General features: G+C 41.2%; 1 long non-coding RNA gene across 10 annotated transcripts in view; it reads right to left on the bottom strand.

The window, feature by feature from the left end:
- LOC310894249 overlaps nt 1–13,341 on the bottom strand; it is a 57,904-nt gene extending 44,563 nt beyond the window's left edge. For 2 of the 10 annotated variants that reach the window (XR_014579717.1, XR_014579718.1), the window contains exons 1-2: nt 13,087–13,331; nt 4,440–4,646 (exon numbers count right to left, since the gene is read on the bottom strand). This is a non-coding gene — a long non-coding RNA (uncharacterized lncRNA). Of the gene's footprint in view, nt 1–4,439; nt 4,647–8,040; nt 8,072–9,115; nt 9,323–13,086 lie in introns of all 10 variants that reach the window. The other 8 variants (XR_014579720.1, XR_014579721.1, XR_014579714.1 and 5 more) reach the window with 7 other exon arrangements.
- Between the last annotated feature and the right edge of the window lie 4,906 nt (nt 13,342–18,247).

Raw genomic sequence — 18,247 nt, 5'->3', positions numbered from 1 at the left:
AGGTACAGGAGTGGCCGTCCAGTACCTAAAGGGAGCCTACAGGAAAGCTGGGAAGGGACTTTTTGTCAGGAAGTGTAGTGATAGGGCAAGGGGAGGTGCTTTTAAACAAAACAAGGGTGGATATAGACTCGATATAAGGAAGAAGTTCTTCACTCTGAGGGTGGTGAGGTACTGGCACAGGTTGCCCAAATAATCTGTGGATGCCCCATCCCTGGAGGTGCTCAAGGCCAGGTTGGATGGGGCTGTGTGCAGCCTGGTCTGGTGGGAGGTGTCCCTGCTGATGGCAGGGGAGTTGGCATTAGATGGGCTTTAAGGTCCCTTCCAACCCAAACCATCCTATGATTCTTCAATTCTTTATGTAAATTGATATACTAAATATTGGAGTAAAACTGAGTGAGAATAGATTGCATTTCTGCTTTTGCCTTGTTTTTGTCATTATCAGGATTTACACGAGTGTTAAAACCTCTGCATTTCCCCTTGTTTCTTGTCACCAGTTGATAACAATTTATTTCAGCATATTTGGTTGCAGTGTTCTTTTTTTCTAACGAGCATGATGATGTAATTTTATTAGCATAAGCACTCAAACTGTGTCCGATGTCTTAAAGCAATTTATACAAATCATAATCACTTGAATATTTTCTTCTGAAATTAATGCTGTAAGAGTTTTGATTAATTCTATAATTTCAAGATTTCTACTTTAAATATTCCAACAGTGTGCATTACCAATCTTTGTCATCCATGATGCTTAATACATGTCACACTCATGAAATCTTAATGCTGAAGTGATTCCACACTTTAATGTAATACTCATCATCAGTAATGATAACTGAAATGACCCAAGGCCTTACAGAATTCAGAAATGATTCTTAGTCTAAGATCCTGTGAAAACACCATGAAACTTTATCAGTCATCAACTTCAGTCACACCCAAGAAGTAACTAAATTCACCAGAAAGATACTTCAATGAGGCAGACATTCACTCTACTGTGCAGTATAGGTGACATACATATCCAAAAAATGTCACATCCTTCTGTCTTACTCTCTGCTTTCACCAGGGCCACTTAGCCAAAAAGTGGTAGGTGCTCTTTGGTTTCACTACAGAGCATGCTGAGGACAGACACCAGTATTTAACAGCAGTTACCAGATGCCTCCATGCCTCCTGGTTCACCCTGTGCAGCAGCAGATGTCCCTTCAGCCTCTGTTTCCCAAGTTTTGTGAACGTGATGTGAAATGCTGAGGGGTATCACAGCCTGACAGAGATTTTCTTGCTTGTTTTTTTGCAATTATCCCAACAGCTGTCAGCATTCCTCGTACGGGGTCTGCTCTGAAGTGCAGTGAACATGGTGGAGAGGCCTGTAAGGATATTTCAATAATGCTCTTGCTATGGGACACAGCTTTCTTGGGGAAACAGGAAATGTATGGAAGAAACCACTCAAACTCATCCTGTGAATTGAATTTCATCTTGTTTCTCAGCTAAGGGGACTCTGTGAATGCCAGGTGGGTACAACCCACACAATATTCTTGGTTGACATGCTGCTAACAATGAGGTTTGTGGCCAACAGGTCATGCAGGGTAGACCAGGACAACTCTGATGTCTCCTTCCACTTTTCTGCTATGCATTTCCCAGGTGCGTCTCGAGGTTTCTGCTTTGCCCAGCAGAGCACAAACTCATTTGGTACATAGATGGCAAAGGGCCAAGGGGCAGAGTTAAAACTGCTTCGACAATCTGTGATCTCAAGAGACACATTTGAAACAACTCAAATACCTCCAAAAGCACCCAAGAACATAGGAAATAAAAACTGTATAGCAGTAGTCATAAAAGAACAGCATATGTGGTTTAACTGAATTTGTCTGGAGTCCAATTAAGCAATAAGACACGATAGGGCGTGTCGTATTACTGGGCCATTAATGCAAGTCCCTGGAGCATTGTGAGGCAGAAGGCCAAAGAGAAGTGCATTAATGGCCCAGTAATACATGCTTTGTCATGCCCCATTTTTGGGTGGTATGGTAATGCTTGTCTTTTGAAAAGAAATAACAAGAAAATATCCTTTCAAAATTTTGAAACCAAAATCAACTTTTTATGTGAGTGCTAAGCGGAAAAGAAGAGCTGCACACTGTACGTCATAAATTCAAGCCAAGAGATGAAGGATAGAAGACCTCATTGGCTGCCTGGGGCCTCTCACTGATCATTTCCTGACCTCTGTTTCTATTCACTTGGCACACATTTTTGGTGGAAAATTAAAGGTATTTTATAGTGCTGAAATATTTTTCCAAAAATAGATGGAAATATGTTAAAGAGCATTTACAAAAATTAGACTTCCTTAAATTGCCACATCTCACAACATGCTAGCAAGTGTTTTCAGCTTGCTGGCCAAGAAAATCAAAGCATTGACTTTCTTTTATGGTATGGGATACTGGAAAGATTGTAGAGGACTATAGGAAATCTCATGTTAGAGCAGTATCTAAATAATCTGGTTAGTGCAACATCAAAACCCAGGCAAATTAATGGACCAGCAAATGAGGGGTTCAATCAATACAGATTTAAATGATGATAATAAATAATTATGTCAATCAATATGGTTTCATGGAAAATACATCTTGCCAAATTCATTTAATCACGTTTTTGATGAAATTACTATATATTTTGATAAAAGTGGCTGCATTGACTTAATATATTTAGACTGAACACACTTCAGCTTAGTACTGAAATAATATTCTGATTAGAAATTAGCATCATACAACATCAATATTTCAAATACTAAATGGATTAAAAACTGACTATATGACAGAATTCAGAAAAACACTGTTAATGGGCATTTCCAACTGAGTTAGAGTGCCTACAGTGGAATCTCAAAGGTGGTGTGTATAATAATGCAGTTCAATATTTTTCTAAATGAGTTGGGGGAAATAATGGAAAATGTTTAGACAAGTAAATAAATACTGCTGAGGAGAATTAGTACATATAAAACAAACTAGAACACTTGATTTAACTGAATTAAACTGAACATCGCGTACTTTAATTTAGTCAGAGATACCTAAAACTTACAGGCCTGAATGCCTTTACTCAATCTTCCACATATGCACAGAAACATCTAAGCTAAGTGACAAATCAAAAGACAAAATAGAGGAATATCTAATGCCCCAAGGCAGTCTAGTTTATTTCCCTCTTACCTGGAGTCTATGAAAAGCTTGAACTTCCTCCCTGTCTGCCCACTAGAGCTGGTTTCCTCAATTGTGCAAATATTTTCAATGATACTTGCAAACATGAGAGGGTGCTTACAGTTCCTTATACTCTATGTGCACCTTCCTACAGCAAAATGTCTTTTTTTTTCCTGTATTTTGACTTTATATAAAACAACTTGTATTTTCCCATTTAGTATGGATTGTTCTTGCTGCATATTATTGACCTAATTTCTTTCTTTCCTGTTTCAGCACTGGCCTCCACCTCCCACAGAAGAATCAGTCAAACTGCATCCCAGAGACAGGTATCCCACAACACCAGCACCATATGAGACCTGGATGGTGACTGTCACGCATTTTGGAGCCTGGTGCCCGATAAGCTTCATCAGCTGATGCTGCCTAATGTGGAACATAACGTGTTTTTTCAAAGGCCCTTTTATTCCGGTATTGCTCTTACTTTAAGAAGAGTTCAGTGGGTTCTAGTTTCTAGAACTGTTGGGGTTTTGTTTGTTTGTTTTGTCTTAGATTGCTGACATCTACCTATGCAGGGATCAATTAAAAAAAAAAAAAAAAAGCATTCCTGACTGTCCTGTTCAGAGAAACATTCTTATAAGTTCTATCTTTCTCTAATGTTGGTGGTTAAAAGTATTTCATCAACTGTCTTCTGAGCAAGGCTTGGTTACTACAGATTGCCACGTTCTAAGATCCAATTACCCTCTCTCAATTTCACTGCAAGGTTTTACTCTCTACATATAAAATCTGGAGAATATAATATGGCTGAAAAGTAAACACCATTAAGGAGAGAGAAAAAATAAAAATCATCCTGTACAGATTAGAAATGCCAACATAAAAATGCTGAAGTAATATTTGGCATGGAAAATGACAGATAATGTGTACATGGAAATGGAAATGACTTTCACCTGCAAAAGAGAGGGTCAGTGAAAAAAGAAGGAAACTAGAGTGCAACAGAGTGCATTCACAACTGGGGTGAATGCATACAGCAGGTTGGACATAAACTGAGCATGTGATCTGGCAACATAAAAAAACAGCTAAAGTCTGCCATACTGAAAATTTACCCATCTTTGTCTTCCCTGAAGAACTGGGGGTTCACTGTATTTCTCTTAATTTTGTCCCTCATTTTGCCTTCTCCTTGGCCACTGAAGCAAATCATGACCACCTAATGCTTCAGTTAATGCCTTTTCACCTTTACAGTGGGGTTTATCTGCCCAGTCATTCTTCACCCGTAATAAACATGCTCACCTGCCATCACGTGTGTAGGAAGCACTTCCACACAAGCCAGCTCATCACAGCAGTACCAGCTTCCCACCAGCACTGGTCCAGCTTTCTGTTTCTTGCTTTGGTATTGTGTTGTGGTTTAACCCAGCCGGCAGCTAAACACCACACAGCCGTTCGCTCACCCTCCCCCCTCCCTCTCTGGGATGGGGGAGAGAAACGGGAAAGTGAAGCCTGTGAGTTTAGATAAAGACAGTTTATTAGGACAGATAATAATAATAATAAAATGTACAAAACAAGTGATGCACAATGCAATTGCTCACCACCCGCTGACCGATGCCCAGCCTATCCCCGAGCAGCCGGCCCCCCACCCCGGCCAGCCACCCCTATATATTGTTTAGCATGACGCCAGATGGTATGGAATACCCCTTTGGCCAGTTTGGGTCAGCTGTCCTGGGTCTGTCCCCTCCCAGCTCCTGCTGCACCCCCAGCCTGCTCGCTGGCAGGACAGAGCAAGAAGCCGAAAAGTCCTTGGCCTGGTGTAAACACTGCTCTGCAACAATTAAAACATCAGCATGTTATCAGCGCTCTTCTCATCCTAATCCAAAACATAGCACCCTACCAGCTACCAGGAGCAAAATTAACTCTGTCCTAACTGAAACCAGGACATATTGGTAACTGGAAAAATCCAAGAGCTGTGTTCAAAGACCTCAACATTGTTCTGAGAATTTGTCACTGAAATGAGGTTTTGCCTTTTCTCCTCTCTCAAGGAACAAAACAGATGGAAGAACAGAAGAGAAATATCAATTCTTCATCACGTACTTACACTATTAAATAGGTATATATGGATGTGTAGAGACATGCACGCACATAAAAACATAGGCAACCTTTACTATGAGAATAACAGCCTAAACCTGTTAGCATACACCGACAGCCACATGTGCATGTGAACACGCACACATTATTTAACTTTGGTTATGTAGTTGAAATCACTACATGAAAATATTAAATTCAAAACTGTTTCCATGGGAATATCGGGGCTTGCACATCATTGCGAAGAAACATCTGTCCTGATTTGGGATTTCACCAATGTACCTTAGCTTTTCTTGCTTAATGTTGGTTGAGATTTTACAGTCAAAAGCCCTCAGGCAAATTAAACTAGCCATGTACACCCTCAGGGAAATGAGACTTTAGTTACATGCCTGATACCAATTGATGCCAAGTAGAAGAACTTTATGATATTAATGAACCTCTATAATTAAAGAACTGTTAATTGAAGTGAGTCAACCAGTCTATTTGAAATCTCATACTATTTTTTGAACCTGGCTTTCTAATGTAATTGTATTTCAAGTTGTCTGAGAATCACTTAGTAATTGCTTGGTGCGTTTTGCAAAGATCAAGCAGAGTTCTGGCCCTCCTGTTCGCTGATTTTCATGATAGAATAGCTGTTCAAATCCCAGGAAGAGATGAGAAATTTCTCTCATGAAACTCAGCTAGGCTTTTCACTTATGTCCATATCCTAAAATCTCCACATGATTATGTATTTTCAGGATACTTGTATAGCATGCATTTTCTTCCATTTTCAGTCCTGAAGGGCTTTCTAAATGCAGATAGTGTTTTAAATATCTCCTTAGGAAATAAGATATCCATCATCACATAACACAATCCCATTAAGGACAAATAAGTTGTACAAATGTGTGAGCTGCTTGCATAAATTGCCATGGTGTATTACCAGTGATATCCCATGCTTACAGCATCAAAGGCCAGTGGTAAGGACTGTTAGTAGCACTGTCATTCCTCACCATGAACTGTGAAGTTTTATGCTGCACCAAGAGCTCCCACTTGCTGGAATCAGGTGATTTTTTAATGTTAAAAGCTCTGATTCTAACTAAAGGAATATTTCTAGCTTGCACAGTGGTAAAAAGGCTGAAAATAGCTCCCAAGAGCAACTTCAAAGTCGTCAAAAGCCTGAAATAAAGTACTGGAAACCACATTGAGATTCAGTTCCTGATGTACAAAGAATGGGACTGGATAGTACAGTTTGCTTGCCTAAAGCCACAGGCTAATAAAAGTTAGACTCCACTGTAGTTTAAAAAATGATACATCAATAGTCAGAGTACAAAAGCATCAGACTACAGAACCAAGTAAATTCATAGCCCTAAAAGTTTACTTCCTGTAAGTGATAAATAAATAAATAAATAAATAAATAAATTTAAATGATGTTGCTGGTTTTTTTTTCCTTTTTTTTTTCCTTTAAGTTTGAGAAATGTTGCCTAGTATTCTCTGCTTTTTAAATACCTTATTGAAATGTAAGACCATATGTGGCTCTATGTTAATACACACATAATAGCTAGGTGACAACCTACTTTACCATGCTGAAGCTAAATACAGAATTTCTTGGGATTTTCTGATGTTTGCCTCACTGAACACACCTGAGATACAGTGACACCAGTATAGAAAACTGAACACAGTGCCTGCTCGACTGAGCTCTGAGATCATAGGATAGAACAGGACAGGACAGGACAGGACAGAACAAAACAGAATAGTTGTAAGCAACCTACAAGGATCATTGAGTTCATCTCCTGGCTCCACACAGTACAACCCAAAAATCAGACCCTATGTCTGACAGCATTGTCCAAACACTTCTTGAACCCCAGCAGGCTCGGTGCTGTGACCGCTGTCCCGGGGAGCTTGTCGCAATGCCCGACCGCCCTCTGGGTGCAGAACCTTTCCCTAACCCCCAGCCTGACCCTCCCCTGTCCCAGCTCCATGCCGTTCCCTCGGGTCCTGTCGCTGTCCCCAGAGAGCAGAGCTCAGCGCCTGCCCCTCCGCTCCCCTCGTGAGGGAGCTGCAGGCCGCCATGAGGCCTCCCCTCAGCCTGCTCTGCTCTGGGCTGAGCAAACCAAGGGACCTCAGCCACTCCTCACACGTCTTGGCCTCTTGACCCTTCACCATCTTTGTAGCCCTCATTTGGGCACTCTCTAATAGTTTTAATTCCTTCTGAAATTGTGGCATCCCAAATTGCACACAGTGCCCGAGGGGAGGCCGCACCAGCACAGAGCAGAGCAGGACAATCCCTTCCCTCAACCAGCTGGCGGTGCTGGGCCTGAGGCACCCCAGGGTAGGGTTGGCCCTTTGGGCTGCCAGAGCACACTGTCAATTCAAATTCAACTTGCTGTCAACCAAACTCCACAGATATCTTTCTGCAGGGCTGCTCTCCAGCCTCTCGTCCCCCAGTCTGTACATACATCGAGTTGCCCAGACCCACATGCAGAATCTAGCACTTGCATTTGTTAAAATTCATTCAGTTGGTGACTGCCCAGCCCAACAGAGGTCAGCTAAAGAGTGAACGTTGGCAAGGTAACATCAAGGTGCATATATGCCTGAAAGCATAATTTTGAGCTGAACTTTCAGAATAAAGTGTGAAGAAGACTGGCATAACCTCCCCTGCCCATCTCTAATGATAATCAAGATAATGAATTCTGCAGTAGCTGCAATTTTAACACTTAGTTAAGGCAATTCTCAAGTAACCTACACGAATTTAACACACAAAAATAATTAAACATGCTATGGAACAGATGCTGCACAAACAACGACAATCAAACGATTCACACTTAGCAGACCTTACCTAGCAGTTAGTTTACAGCAGTTCTGAGTGACTGAAAGAGAAAAGCAGACATAATGGATATAATTTCAAACACAGCACACCTGACTCACACCATTTAGGAAAATACGATGATTTTGAGCTATTTTCATTTTGTTAGATCCTTTCATTCATGATAGTTTTTACTTTTATCTATGTATATATGCAGACATATATACACACACCATATCCTTAGCAGAATCTGTTCCAGAAACTATTATTTTTTATTTCATCTTAACAGCACACTGGTAAAAAAAAAAAAAAATCAAATTCAGAGAACTTGGAGTCAGGTTTTAACATGGCTTAGGTGCACTTGCCTGTGAAAAAGGCACAACTATATGCCCATCAAAAGCACTCATGATTATTCATTCAGACTCATCAACTCTAAGCCAAAAGAGCAATCTGGTTTATATATATATATATATATATATATATAAATATAAAAAATCATGCAGACTGTTCACAGATCATGTGGCAAATATATATACGCAAATTGTTCGTATGCATGTGAATTCTGGACACTGGCTTACTATCAAAGCATGTTATCAAGGTATGTTCATTTTATGTGCTGGCTGCCTTCCAGATACCTCACTGACAGTCAGTAAATAAATGTTCATATTATAATTAACAAAAGTTTGAAGTATCTGACCCATTTTCTACTCTGTTCTTACCTTTCCTAAGTAAGGACTGAGCTAGCTAGAAAGAAGCCAATGAACTGCCCCAGTAAATAGGGGGAAATGTTAACAAAAAGGACAACTAAAGTGAGCTGATTTACATGAAACTTTCAGATTGACTTAATGCACACAGCTCCCAGGGAAGTTTCAGGGCCAAATTCAGCAGTGACACAAGTGATAGTGTAAGTTAGATATGTGTCAATCACAAGAAGAGTGTCAATCGGGAGGGAGAACTGGCAACATGCTTTAGTAGCACTTCCATGGGGTGATTCGATGATGGATGGTTGTGTTAGCTAAACTGTAATTTATGCACTGTGGCAACTGAAGTGGAGGTTGGCAGCACAGAGAGTATATGACAAGGGTGAAAAAATAAAACAGGCTTTCACCTTTAGTGACAATATCTCCATCCTTCCAAAAAACACTGAGGGGATTCCAGCTTGCCTTTACTAAGGCTGAATGCAGCCACCGTGGAGTCATTCACAGATGCCAATTATAAACATTTTGCTGATTTCCTAAATGATCTTTGAGACTCATTTCCTTTTCCTGATTGATTTTAGCTGAACTGACTCAGTCACATATCAAGGGGGTAAAACCTACATTTGAAATGAAAAAAAAAAAAAAAAAAGAAAAATGTTACTGTTCTCTCCTTTCCCATTTCATCGATTTCATGAATAGCATTGTGTGTTTTGACCTGTCCACCACTTGAGGCCATCTCTTGAGGACATATTAAAGATCAAAACAACACAGACGGCAGCAGCTCTTTTGTTCTGCAAGGCTCTTACTGTAAGACGAATGACTCTGACACTGCCTTCTGCCAAACTGTTTTAGTTGACACAGGAAGAGAAGAAGAAGCCAGATCTGTCAGAGTTGAAGAGACAGAGAGCCACCAGTAATTCTCACCATTACTGATCCTTTGTAGAGTTGCCAAAATTCTCCATTAAATCTGCTTTTTGGGCAGAAAATTGAATTTTTTGCATAAATGAATCTCTTTGTTAAAGGAATATCTGTTTTTCCCATGGTTATTTAAAGTTTTCATTGAAACGCTCTATACCTCAATTTCCAAGTTTTTTTGTTGATCCTCTTGTAAAGTCTCAAGCACACTATAAGTCAGAATCAAAGCAATTTTGATGCAGAAATGCTGCTGTGATACCTCATTCCCGGTCGGACGCTTCTTGACCTTATTGACCTGTATGGACTGACTTCCCTAACGAGATCAGGCTTTCCATGATGCACCACGGCCCGAGCCATCCGCAGGCAGTTCTGCCATGGCTCCAAACAAAGAAAAGCTATGGCACATTATGTGGTCTGCTCAGAAAGTCAAGACCTTAACATAGATGAAGGACTGAGCTATGATCATAAAGCAAGATGCTGTGATATTTCTGGGCTTTGAAATCGCGTAGTTTACCTCTTCGCTGAAAAGTTTTATTCAGCAAAAGCCTCTTAATTTTTTAACCAGCCCAAAGCCTTCAGTTTTGACATTGATTTCCCTGTATTTTCTGTTCTGTTGACCTCACCCAGAGGCTGGAGAGACTCGAGCAGATATATGGGAGGGCAGAGCAATTGTGGCAGGGGACAGAGAACTTGTCTTTTGTTTTCAGCTGATGAGAACAAAAGCAAGAGAATTTTCTGCTCTGCACTATGTGTTGTAGCTGGCTGTGATGTGATAGGTGTGCTAACGTTTCAGGTTTTCATCATCTCACTGGTATAGTTTTCCTTTGCAGAAAAGTGTGCCTAGGATATCAGACTGAAGCATTTTGATGTTGCAGTTAAATCCATAATAAATAAAATTTAAACACTATGTTGCTGCTAAATTGAGCCTTAACTTAGAAAAGCTGATTCTTAAATCAGTCTTTTGCAATGCACAAGTGTACACGAAACAGTTTGCTCTCACTACCATTCCTGTAAATTCAGGGAAATTACTTAAAGAACACATAAAATGTGCGGTTGAGAAGTCAAGGTAAAAACAGAGAGAATTTACTAAAATGGGAAAATAAAGACTAAAAATTAATAAAATCAGACAGGAAAAATCTGACAAGGTACACTGATAGAGGGTTCCCAATGTTTTTAGCACGGTACTTAGTGTTTCCTTATATATATTATTAAAATTTAAATTGACGGTTGGGCACGTACAGATCTAAAGTATCTGTTATCTGAAGGTGGAAAATGTGTGGCATGTTTTATGATCTGATTCCAGAGAACTAATCAGCAGTAACATCCAAGGTGAAATCGGGTGTTTTTTTAAAGTGCCACCAAGCTACAGCCCTAAAGACTTCAGGACAGTGAGAAAAGCTGTAGCCATCCTTGGTGATTTAGGCAACCAAGTGACAATGTGAGAGAGATGCAGCATGCACTTGCTGGACCGGAGATACCAGTGGTCTTTTTCAGTGTCCCAGTAAAGGATCCCAGTCTTTTCATTTGGAGTATTTAATATGCAAAATTCCTCCAAACCATCATTCTGAGTTTTCATCTTTGACATACGTTCAGCAAATAGAAAAAATTAAAAAGTAATGAGGAGAGTTCCCAACTGCTTTGAGAAGATTCCACATATGTGCTAATTAGCGATTCTGTCTGAAAATATTCCCTGAAAGCTGTATGGGTAGTGCAGCCTGGGATAAATAATGCAAATGCCCCATGGCACTGTCACAAACACCACAATCAGTGCTGTTTGCGATTTCAGTGAGACTCTCCAAGTTCTGCACCTGAGACTAAAATATTAATGAAGTAAAACTGTAGTAAACAAACCGCCATCCCCATTCCTCACCCACCGCTACCACACACGCACTCACGCGCCCCGCACCCACTGGCTTTGCTGGCACAGGATAAGAAGCATTTTAGGGAGATGAGAGTTGACAGGTGAATGTTTTCTTTGTACATAAAACTATTCCTTTCCCCATGTGCTGCACCAAGCATGTCTTCGTCGCTGGACTAGTGCCTACACAGATCTTTGATGGTGGGAATGGAAGCAACATTGCTTCATGTTGGTAATAATACCAGCAGGTTGCCTGCAACCTCGACTCACTGACCAGCACTGATGGAAAAAAAAAAAAAAAAAACTGTGATTTGCATCCGTTTCCCCACAGTACAGATGCTTGAGGCTGCTTTACAGCCAGAGAGCTGGCAGAAAGCTGTTATTGTAGACACCAGGCAAAAGCCAGACCTGTCAATGTCTGCTCCCCTTTGAGACCTGAGGGAGTGGACTAATGCCCTGGGAAGTCCCTGACTGAGCTCCGAATGTCCATAATGTCCATAAAGCCACCCCATAGGTCCTGCCCACAAAGACAATGTGCAATTGCAGCATGCAGTGGCAAGGCATGTTAAGTTACAGTTCTCTGGTCACACACAGGATGGGAAAGGTATAAAGATACCTCTGGCGTGCTCTCACCTTGGACAAGCAAGCAAATCTTTAGGTCTGAGTTGCCCTGTAGCGTACGCTTTCATTTACTACAAAACCCGAGCCCAAAAGTGACAATCGCCTCTAGAAACGCAAATCCCACTGACTTGAAAATGAAAAAAGGTGCCTAAGCAGTACAATCTAGCTATCTAGCTGCATAGTGGGCTGCCACTGACTTCTGAGGAGGTTAAGTCTTTAATCCACTTAGATGCTTTGGAAAATATCATGCTGTTAAGTGCCTAAGCCACTTCTGAAATAAGAGCTAGGATGTCAAAGCTGCAGAGACGCTCCGAAAAACTTTATGAGGCATTCTCCTCGCCACACAAATGCAACTCTGGCGTTAAATTTTGCTCTTCTACAAATCCATCTTCTCTGCTAACTGCATCACAGCTATTTCAGGTACACGGCCAGAGTGAAATTCAGAGCAGATTTCAACACCTAATGACTGTTCACAAACTATTGTCCAAGTTACAAATACCCATTAACCTGTCCACTCATATTTTAGTCTATAGTCTCATACTGCAAATCATTCCTTCCTAGATTATAGGGACTGCACATTCTTCAAGCCTCTTTTATGAAATTACACTCCTGCTGTTTCAGCCCGGTGTTACAATACCTGCCCACACTCTCCAGCACAATTCAGCATCAGAAACTAGTCTATAAATGTCAGCCGGTGAACAGCATCCAGTAAAGCCAGTGGAAAAAAATAACTCTTGCTAGTTTGATAAATGAGGGATAAGTAGCACCATTAAGGGAGTTTCTAGCTGTACAGAAACGTATTCAGAAGTTGAAGATTTGAGAAAGAGCTCTCAGTGATCCCAGACTGCACCCAGAGCCCGTCATCAGACTCGTTTTTGCTGTGAGATATGTAAGCTCCGGCCTGCAGAGTGGCTGTGTGTCTTTGTCCATCTACCCTGAAATCCTTCCCGTGCCTGTCCTCGAGCCTGAGGACCCTGGGGTACTCACCAAAGTGAAAACAAGGACAGATTTCCTTCCTTACTGATCCTTTGCTCCGTAACTCAGGAGGCAGCATCCAAGGCTACGTACGTCTAACCCAGAGAGCATTAGTGCCAGAAGCGTTGCCCGTATTCCAGCCCCTATTTTAAGAACACTTGAAATTCCCCTCAAAAAGCCAGTGTGGCCTAGGCTTGCCCACCCCAATGAAAAAGAGTATTTTGCAGTGGCTTGAGAAATGCTAATGAGGACTCTGCTCAGCAGACTGTCATCACCTGCCGCCAGCCTTCCTCAGCACTGCCTCGGTGCCTGCTTTCCCCCCTCCCTCAAGCACCTCCTGGATGCCTCCCAGCCCAAGCCATGACTGCAAAATATCCCTGTTGTATAGCTGCCTTCTTAACCTCATTTAAATTCTTCCTTCAAGCTACCTACACCGTGATGCCCTCAAATTACCACCATCTTTTAATGAGAAGGATGCTCTGCGTACCCATTTTATCGTTATTGTATTCTCCCAGCCCAGCTGCCTTCCACCCGTGGCTCCTGCCTGTTATGCAGATTGCGAGCTCTCTGGGGTGCCAACTGCTCTCTTCCTTGCATGTCTTCACAGCGCCTACCACGAAGGAGCCGTGATCCTCCATCGGCGTCCCATAACGCAAACAAATAGATGAAAGAATAATTTGTTAGCCTGCATTGCAAATCTTCTTCTGCAAGAAAAAAAAATAAAGCAATTTCCCCAGGCTGTCAGAGACACTTTCATGTGTCGGTGCCGCGGTCCTGTGCTGGGGATGACAATCCCTGTGCATCTCGTGCCAGGCACGAGAGGGAAGGTTTCCTGTGCTGCTGTGAGCTCTGCGTGTTGCTGCTTTGCATCTTGCCAGGCCACAGAGAAGCAAAACTTGTTCAAAGGTACATGCTCTCGAAAAGGCAGCCTTCTGTTGGTTGGTATATTTAGTGTAGGGTGAATGTGTTGTGGGGCAGCCTTTGGTGGGATTTTTCCTGTGTGTGATCCCTTTCCTTTCAAGGGATGTGATATTTGGTTTGTGTTTTGATTTTGTACTTCGGGATCATGAAGGCAGAGGCTGTGCGAAGTTTGTTTGCCCAGATTTATTATTAATTACAATTCTGCACTCCGGGTTACATGTGCTGAAGTGAAATCACCACTGCAGGTCTGGCTGTGAAGCAGGCAATTTATATCTACATTCAAAATTCATACAAAGAATATTATATTATCAGTAGGTATGTGATCTGTCTTCCACCTGTCTAGAGCAGTCTCAGAAATATTCAGCTGCTGTACCTTTTTTCAGCTCCCTCCTTGGGTAATTGAATCCAACTATTAGCAGCCAGATACGAAAGTTTTTGTCCCGTAAGGATTTCACTTCTTGGTACAAAAAAGGTCAGCTCAGTCAGTAAGAATCATTGATCTATACTGTCAGCACCTCGCATCAGTGGTTTCAAATACGCCAGGGTCTGACCATAAATACATTTTCAAACAGGACTTAACCAGTGGCATCTCCTTCCTCTGCAGAAAATGTAAGAGTTTCCACTCAGCAAACACAGTACAAAGACGTACTTTACTGTTGTGAGGCAAGTTGTGTCTACGTAGTGTATTACAAATAATTCACAATTCATTCAAGGTTCCGCCTGTGCTAACTTGACATGCTGCGTATTTAACTTTACCATTTTTAATTGAAATTCTGTAGCTCAAGCATCAGCAGTTTCAAAATAAAATCCTGATTTTCTCTCTGGCATAATGCCCTTCCCCACTTCTGACCAGGACATTACTATTACACCAGCTATCTTCCAAACCTATAAACAAGAATTGCTATTTTGCCTTCTACATTAAGATGCTTCAAATAAAAAAGGACTGTCATTTTCTTAATGTTTAAAAACATGTAATTATCCTGAAGCCATTGCAGCAATCTAGATAAATTTCTTGGTAAAAAAAAAAATAGTTAAACAACTAATTAATTCAGCATTGCAAAGGAGAAAAAATGCATTGTCTATGGGAAAAAAGGGAAAAAAAAAAAAGTTTGGGCAACTCTGAGAAATGAAAGGTTCAGACTCCAGCATCTCAAATCCTCATCATGCCCCCAAGACTGTATGACTGACATCTGTCAGGCAGACAAGTGCACTTGCCCTCGTGTTTTGTCCCACGCTTGTGCATAAGAATTTGGTGATGCACCCTGCCAAGGATGCACTGAAATCAATAATAGTTGTCGCAGCTAATCAAAACCCTATTTTATTCACCAAAATGTGGTGACTATATTGCTTATTTTAAAACCAAATTTATTAGGGATATCTGAGCCTTCATTATTGCATAATCCACTGTTTTATTTCTTTAGTCTCTTCTTAAAGACTGTTTCTTTCATCTCTAATTTGAGTGATAACATAAAGAATGGCTTCTATGACTTTCTGTATCTGGTCCCTATTTAATGTAGGGGGACCCATAGGTTACAATACAGTATTTCTAGTCTGTAGGAGCCTTGCTAATAAATTTTCATTTCATTATTCCACACAATGCCTTCACTATGTGCTCCAGGTTCAAGCTCTATTGCCCCAGTTCAGTGTTTCTTCCGTTGTTACTGGTATTTTAATTTAGCAGCTTCCTGAGGACTGATCATCGGACTTTCTAAACTGATGGCTAACGTACAGAAATTAGACCGTGCATTTCTTGATTCAATTTATATTTTCAATTTAATTTAAAGGAATAGGAAGCAGAGGACCAGTCACTGATTTTAAGCCTACCAACTATTTAGGATGCATCTGTATGCTGAGCTCCAGGCGGGCTGGACAGCCTGTTTGCAAAAGGAGGTGCAGTTGCCTACAAAATTTTCATTTTGCACAATTATTTTGCTCGGGCTTCACCCAGCTTCACACACCTGCATGCCACAAACTCCAGTTCTCCCAGTTTATTGCTCATTAGACCAATTTTGCATCCCAAATGTTGCTGAGGCACTGCTGACCGCTCTGCTCTGCCTGTCCAAAACTCTCCCTGATTTGTGTTTTTTGGAAAATTAGCTAAAACAAAGGAGAACAACGAGTGCCCCAATCTCTGCAATGATGATGTTTGACGGGTCCCATCCTCGCAAAGGGAAGGAGTAAGGGAGCAGGGCAGGGAGCAGCATAGGAGCACGAAGCTCCGGGGAATGCCCAGGGTTTGTGCGGAGACCTGGGCTGGGGGATACCATTCCTCAGAGCTGCAGTTACTCCCCAGAAGTGCTGGAATGAGGTGATTAATGTTAATGCCTGGACTAGCTGGGAAATAGCGACCTCTCGGTGTAAATGTGGATCTATTAAAGAGGAACCTGTCCCTTCAGGGACAGCGGTGGGGGGCAGGGAAGAAGAAAGGGAGATGAACTTTCAAAGCAGGAGGTTGAGCTGTGGCCTGTATTTTCCTCTCTACCCACACTGCAGTGCTTATTTGCTGCTGGGGCTTATTAATTTTTCACTTATGCCACGCTAAAAATAGTTAATTATTGAAAATGCATATCCGTCTGATGGTGAAAGGCTGTCTCTTCCAAACAGGTGACTGGTTCAGATAACCCCAGAAGGCACTTCTGGGTCTTCTAGACCCTTGATCAAAATTTCTTTTTTAATTTGAAAAGAACAGAGGTGATTAAAACTGAAAATGATGGTAAGGCTAATGAAATCTTCCTCCCTCCTTCACCAAGAGCTGGTGTAATGAGATGAGGATTTTTCCTTCCATCCTTCCTTCCTTCCTTCCTTCCTTCCTTCCTTGTCTTCCATTTCTCTCTTTCTCTCTTTCTTTCTTTTTCTTTCTTTCTCTTTCTTTCTTTTCTTTTTCTTTTTTCTTTCTTTCTTTCTTTCTTTCTTTCTTTCTTTCTTTCTTTCTTTCTTTCTTTCTTTCTCTCTCTCTCTCTCTCTTTCTTTCTCTTTCTTTCTTTCTTTCTTTCTTTCTTTCTTTCTTTCTTTCCTTTCTAAATGAATATTTTCAGTATATATGTCATGCTGGTCCTTTGATTTTTGTTTTTATTAATCAGATGTAGAGATTTTTCTGTAACAATAGAATGAATGTGTGTGGATAACATTACTCACAGTGCTGGTGAGAGTTCAAAGGCTGGAATGTCCAGACTAAATACACAACTGAGAGATCAGTTCTTTAACATTTCAATTAGACAGAAACATGAAACAACAGGCTAGTGACTTCAGCTTCTCAAAATTAAACAGTTTGACACAGCACAGAACACACATCGAAATTCATTATGCCTTCACAGCTTAAATCTCCTCCTGCTGAAATAGTGGCAGGAGTCATTCCTCAAACAGGAGTTGCTTTATAATTGTAGCAGATCCTACCCTTACCAGGGGTGAGTTACCCTTTGCATGTCAAAAAACAGATCAAGATCCTCTTGGATCAAGAGCCTCTTTGGAAGAAATGGGTCCACAGGGCCCCTCCATGCTGGGGAAGGGCTGGAGCATTGCCCATCCTGGGTGAGCTGCGGGATCTGCTCCCCCAGCTACCCTCCAGTTTTCAATCCATTCTTTAGGGGAAAAAAAAAAAAAAGCAGCCAATGCTTTTCCCATGGCAAGGGTCACAGAAATGCAGTTCCTGTGGTCAGTGTGTAGGATTGGACCCTCTGTGCGAAGGAATCGCTCACCTGTCTCCAAGCTGTCAGCTCCCATGTCCTTACCTGCCTCCCCCACTTTGACCACAGGTATCATATCACTGCTCTAACAGGAAAAAAAAAAGAAAAAAAAAGTTAAACTTTTTTTCTAAAGAATCACAGGGAAAACTCCTGCTATCTCCAAGTTCACCGTATAACTGGCTGTGTTACTAATTAAATGTCCAGGGTGTGTGTCTCAGGAGTAATTGCCAATAAAGCCTCTGCACTGTGTCAGCTCAGTTTCACATACTCCTCTGACATGTTTGCAGTGGCAACTGAAACATTATAGCTCCCTGAGAAAATATTTCTGTTATAAGGTACACACACAAACATATGCAGTCTGAGAATTGCTTTCATGTTGGAAACAGGATCATGGAGTTTGCAAGAGGAACAGTGATAGAAAGAGAATATCTTTGCTTTTAAAGCAAGGTGGCTAGAAGTGACTCAATTATCTCAAGAGAATAAGTTATCAATTACTGTAATTGTTATTTTATGAGCCCTACTCAGGAACCTGCAGTCTTTGTCCCTTAGTTTCCAATCTCAACATAAAC

Source organism: Anser anser (genome assembly GCF_964211835.1).
Source record: "Anser anser genome assembly, chromosome: 2".
NCBI classification, from domain to species: domain Eukaryota; kingdom Metazoa; phylum Chordata; class Aves; order Anseriformes; family Anatidae; genus Anser; species Anser anser.
The sequence above is the reverse complement of the archived record's forward strand: the minus strand, read 5'-3'. Positions and strand labels throughout refer to the sequence as shown.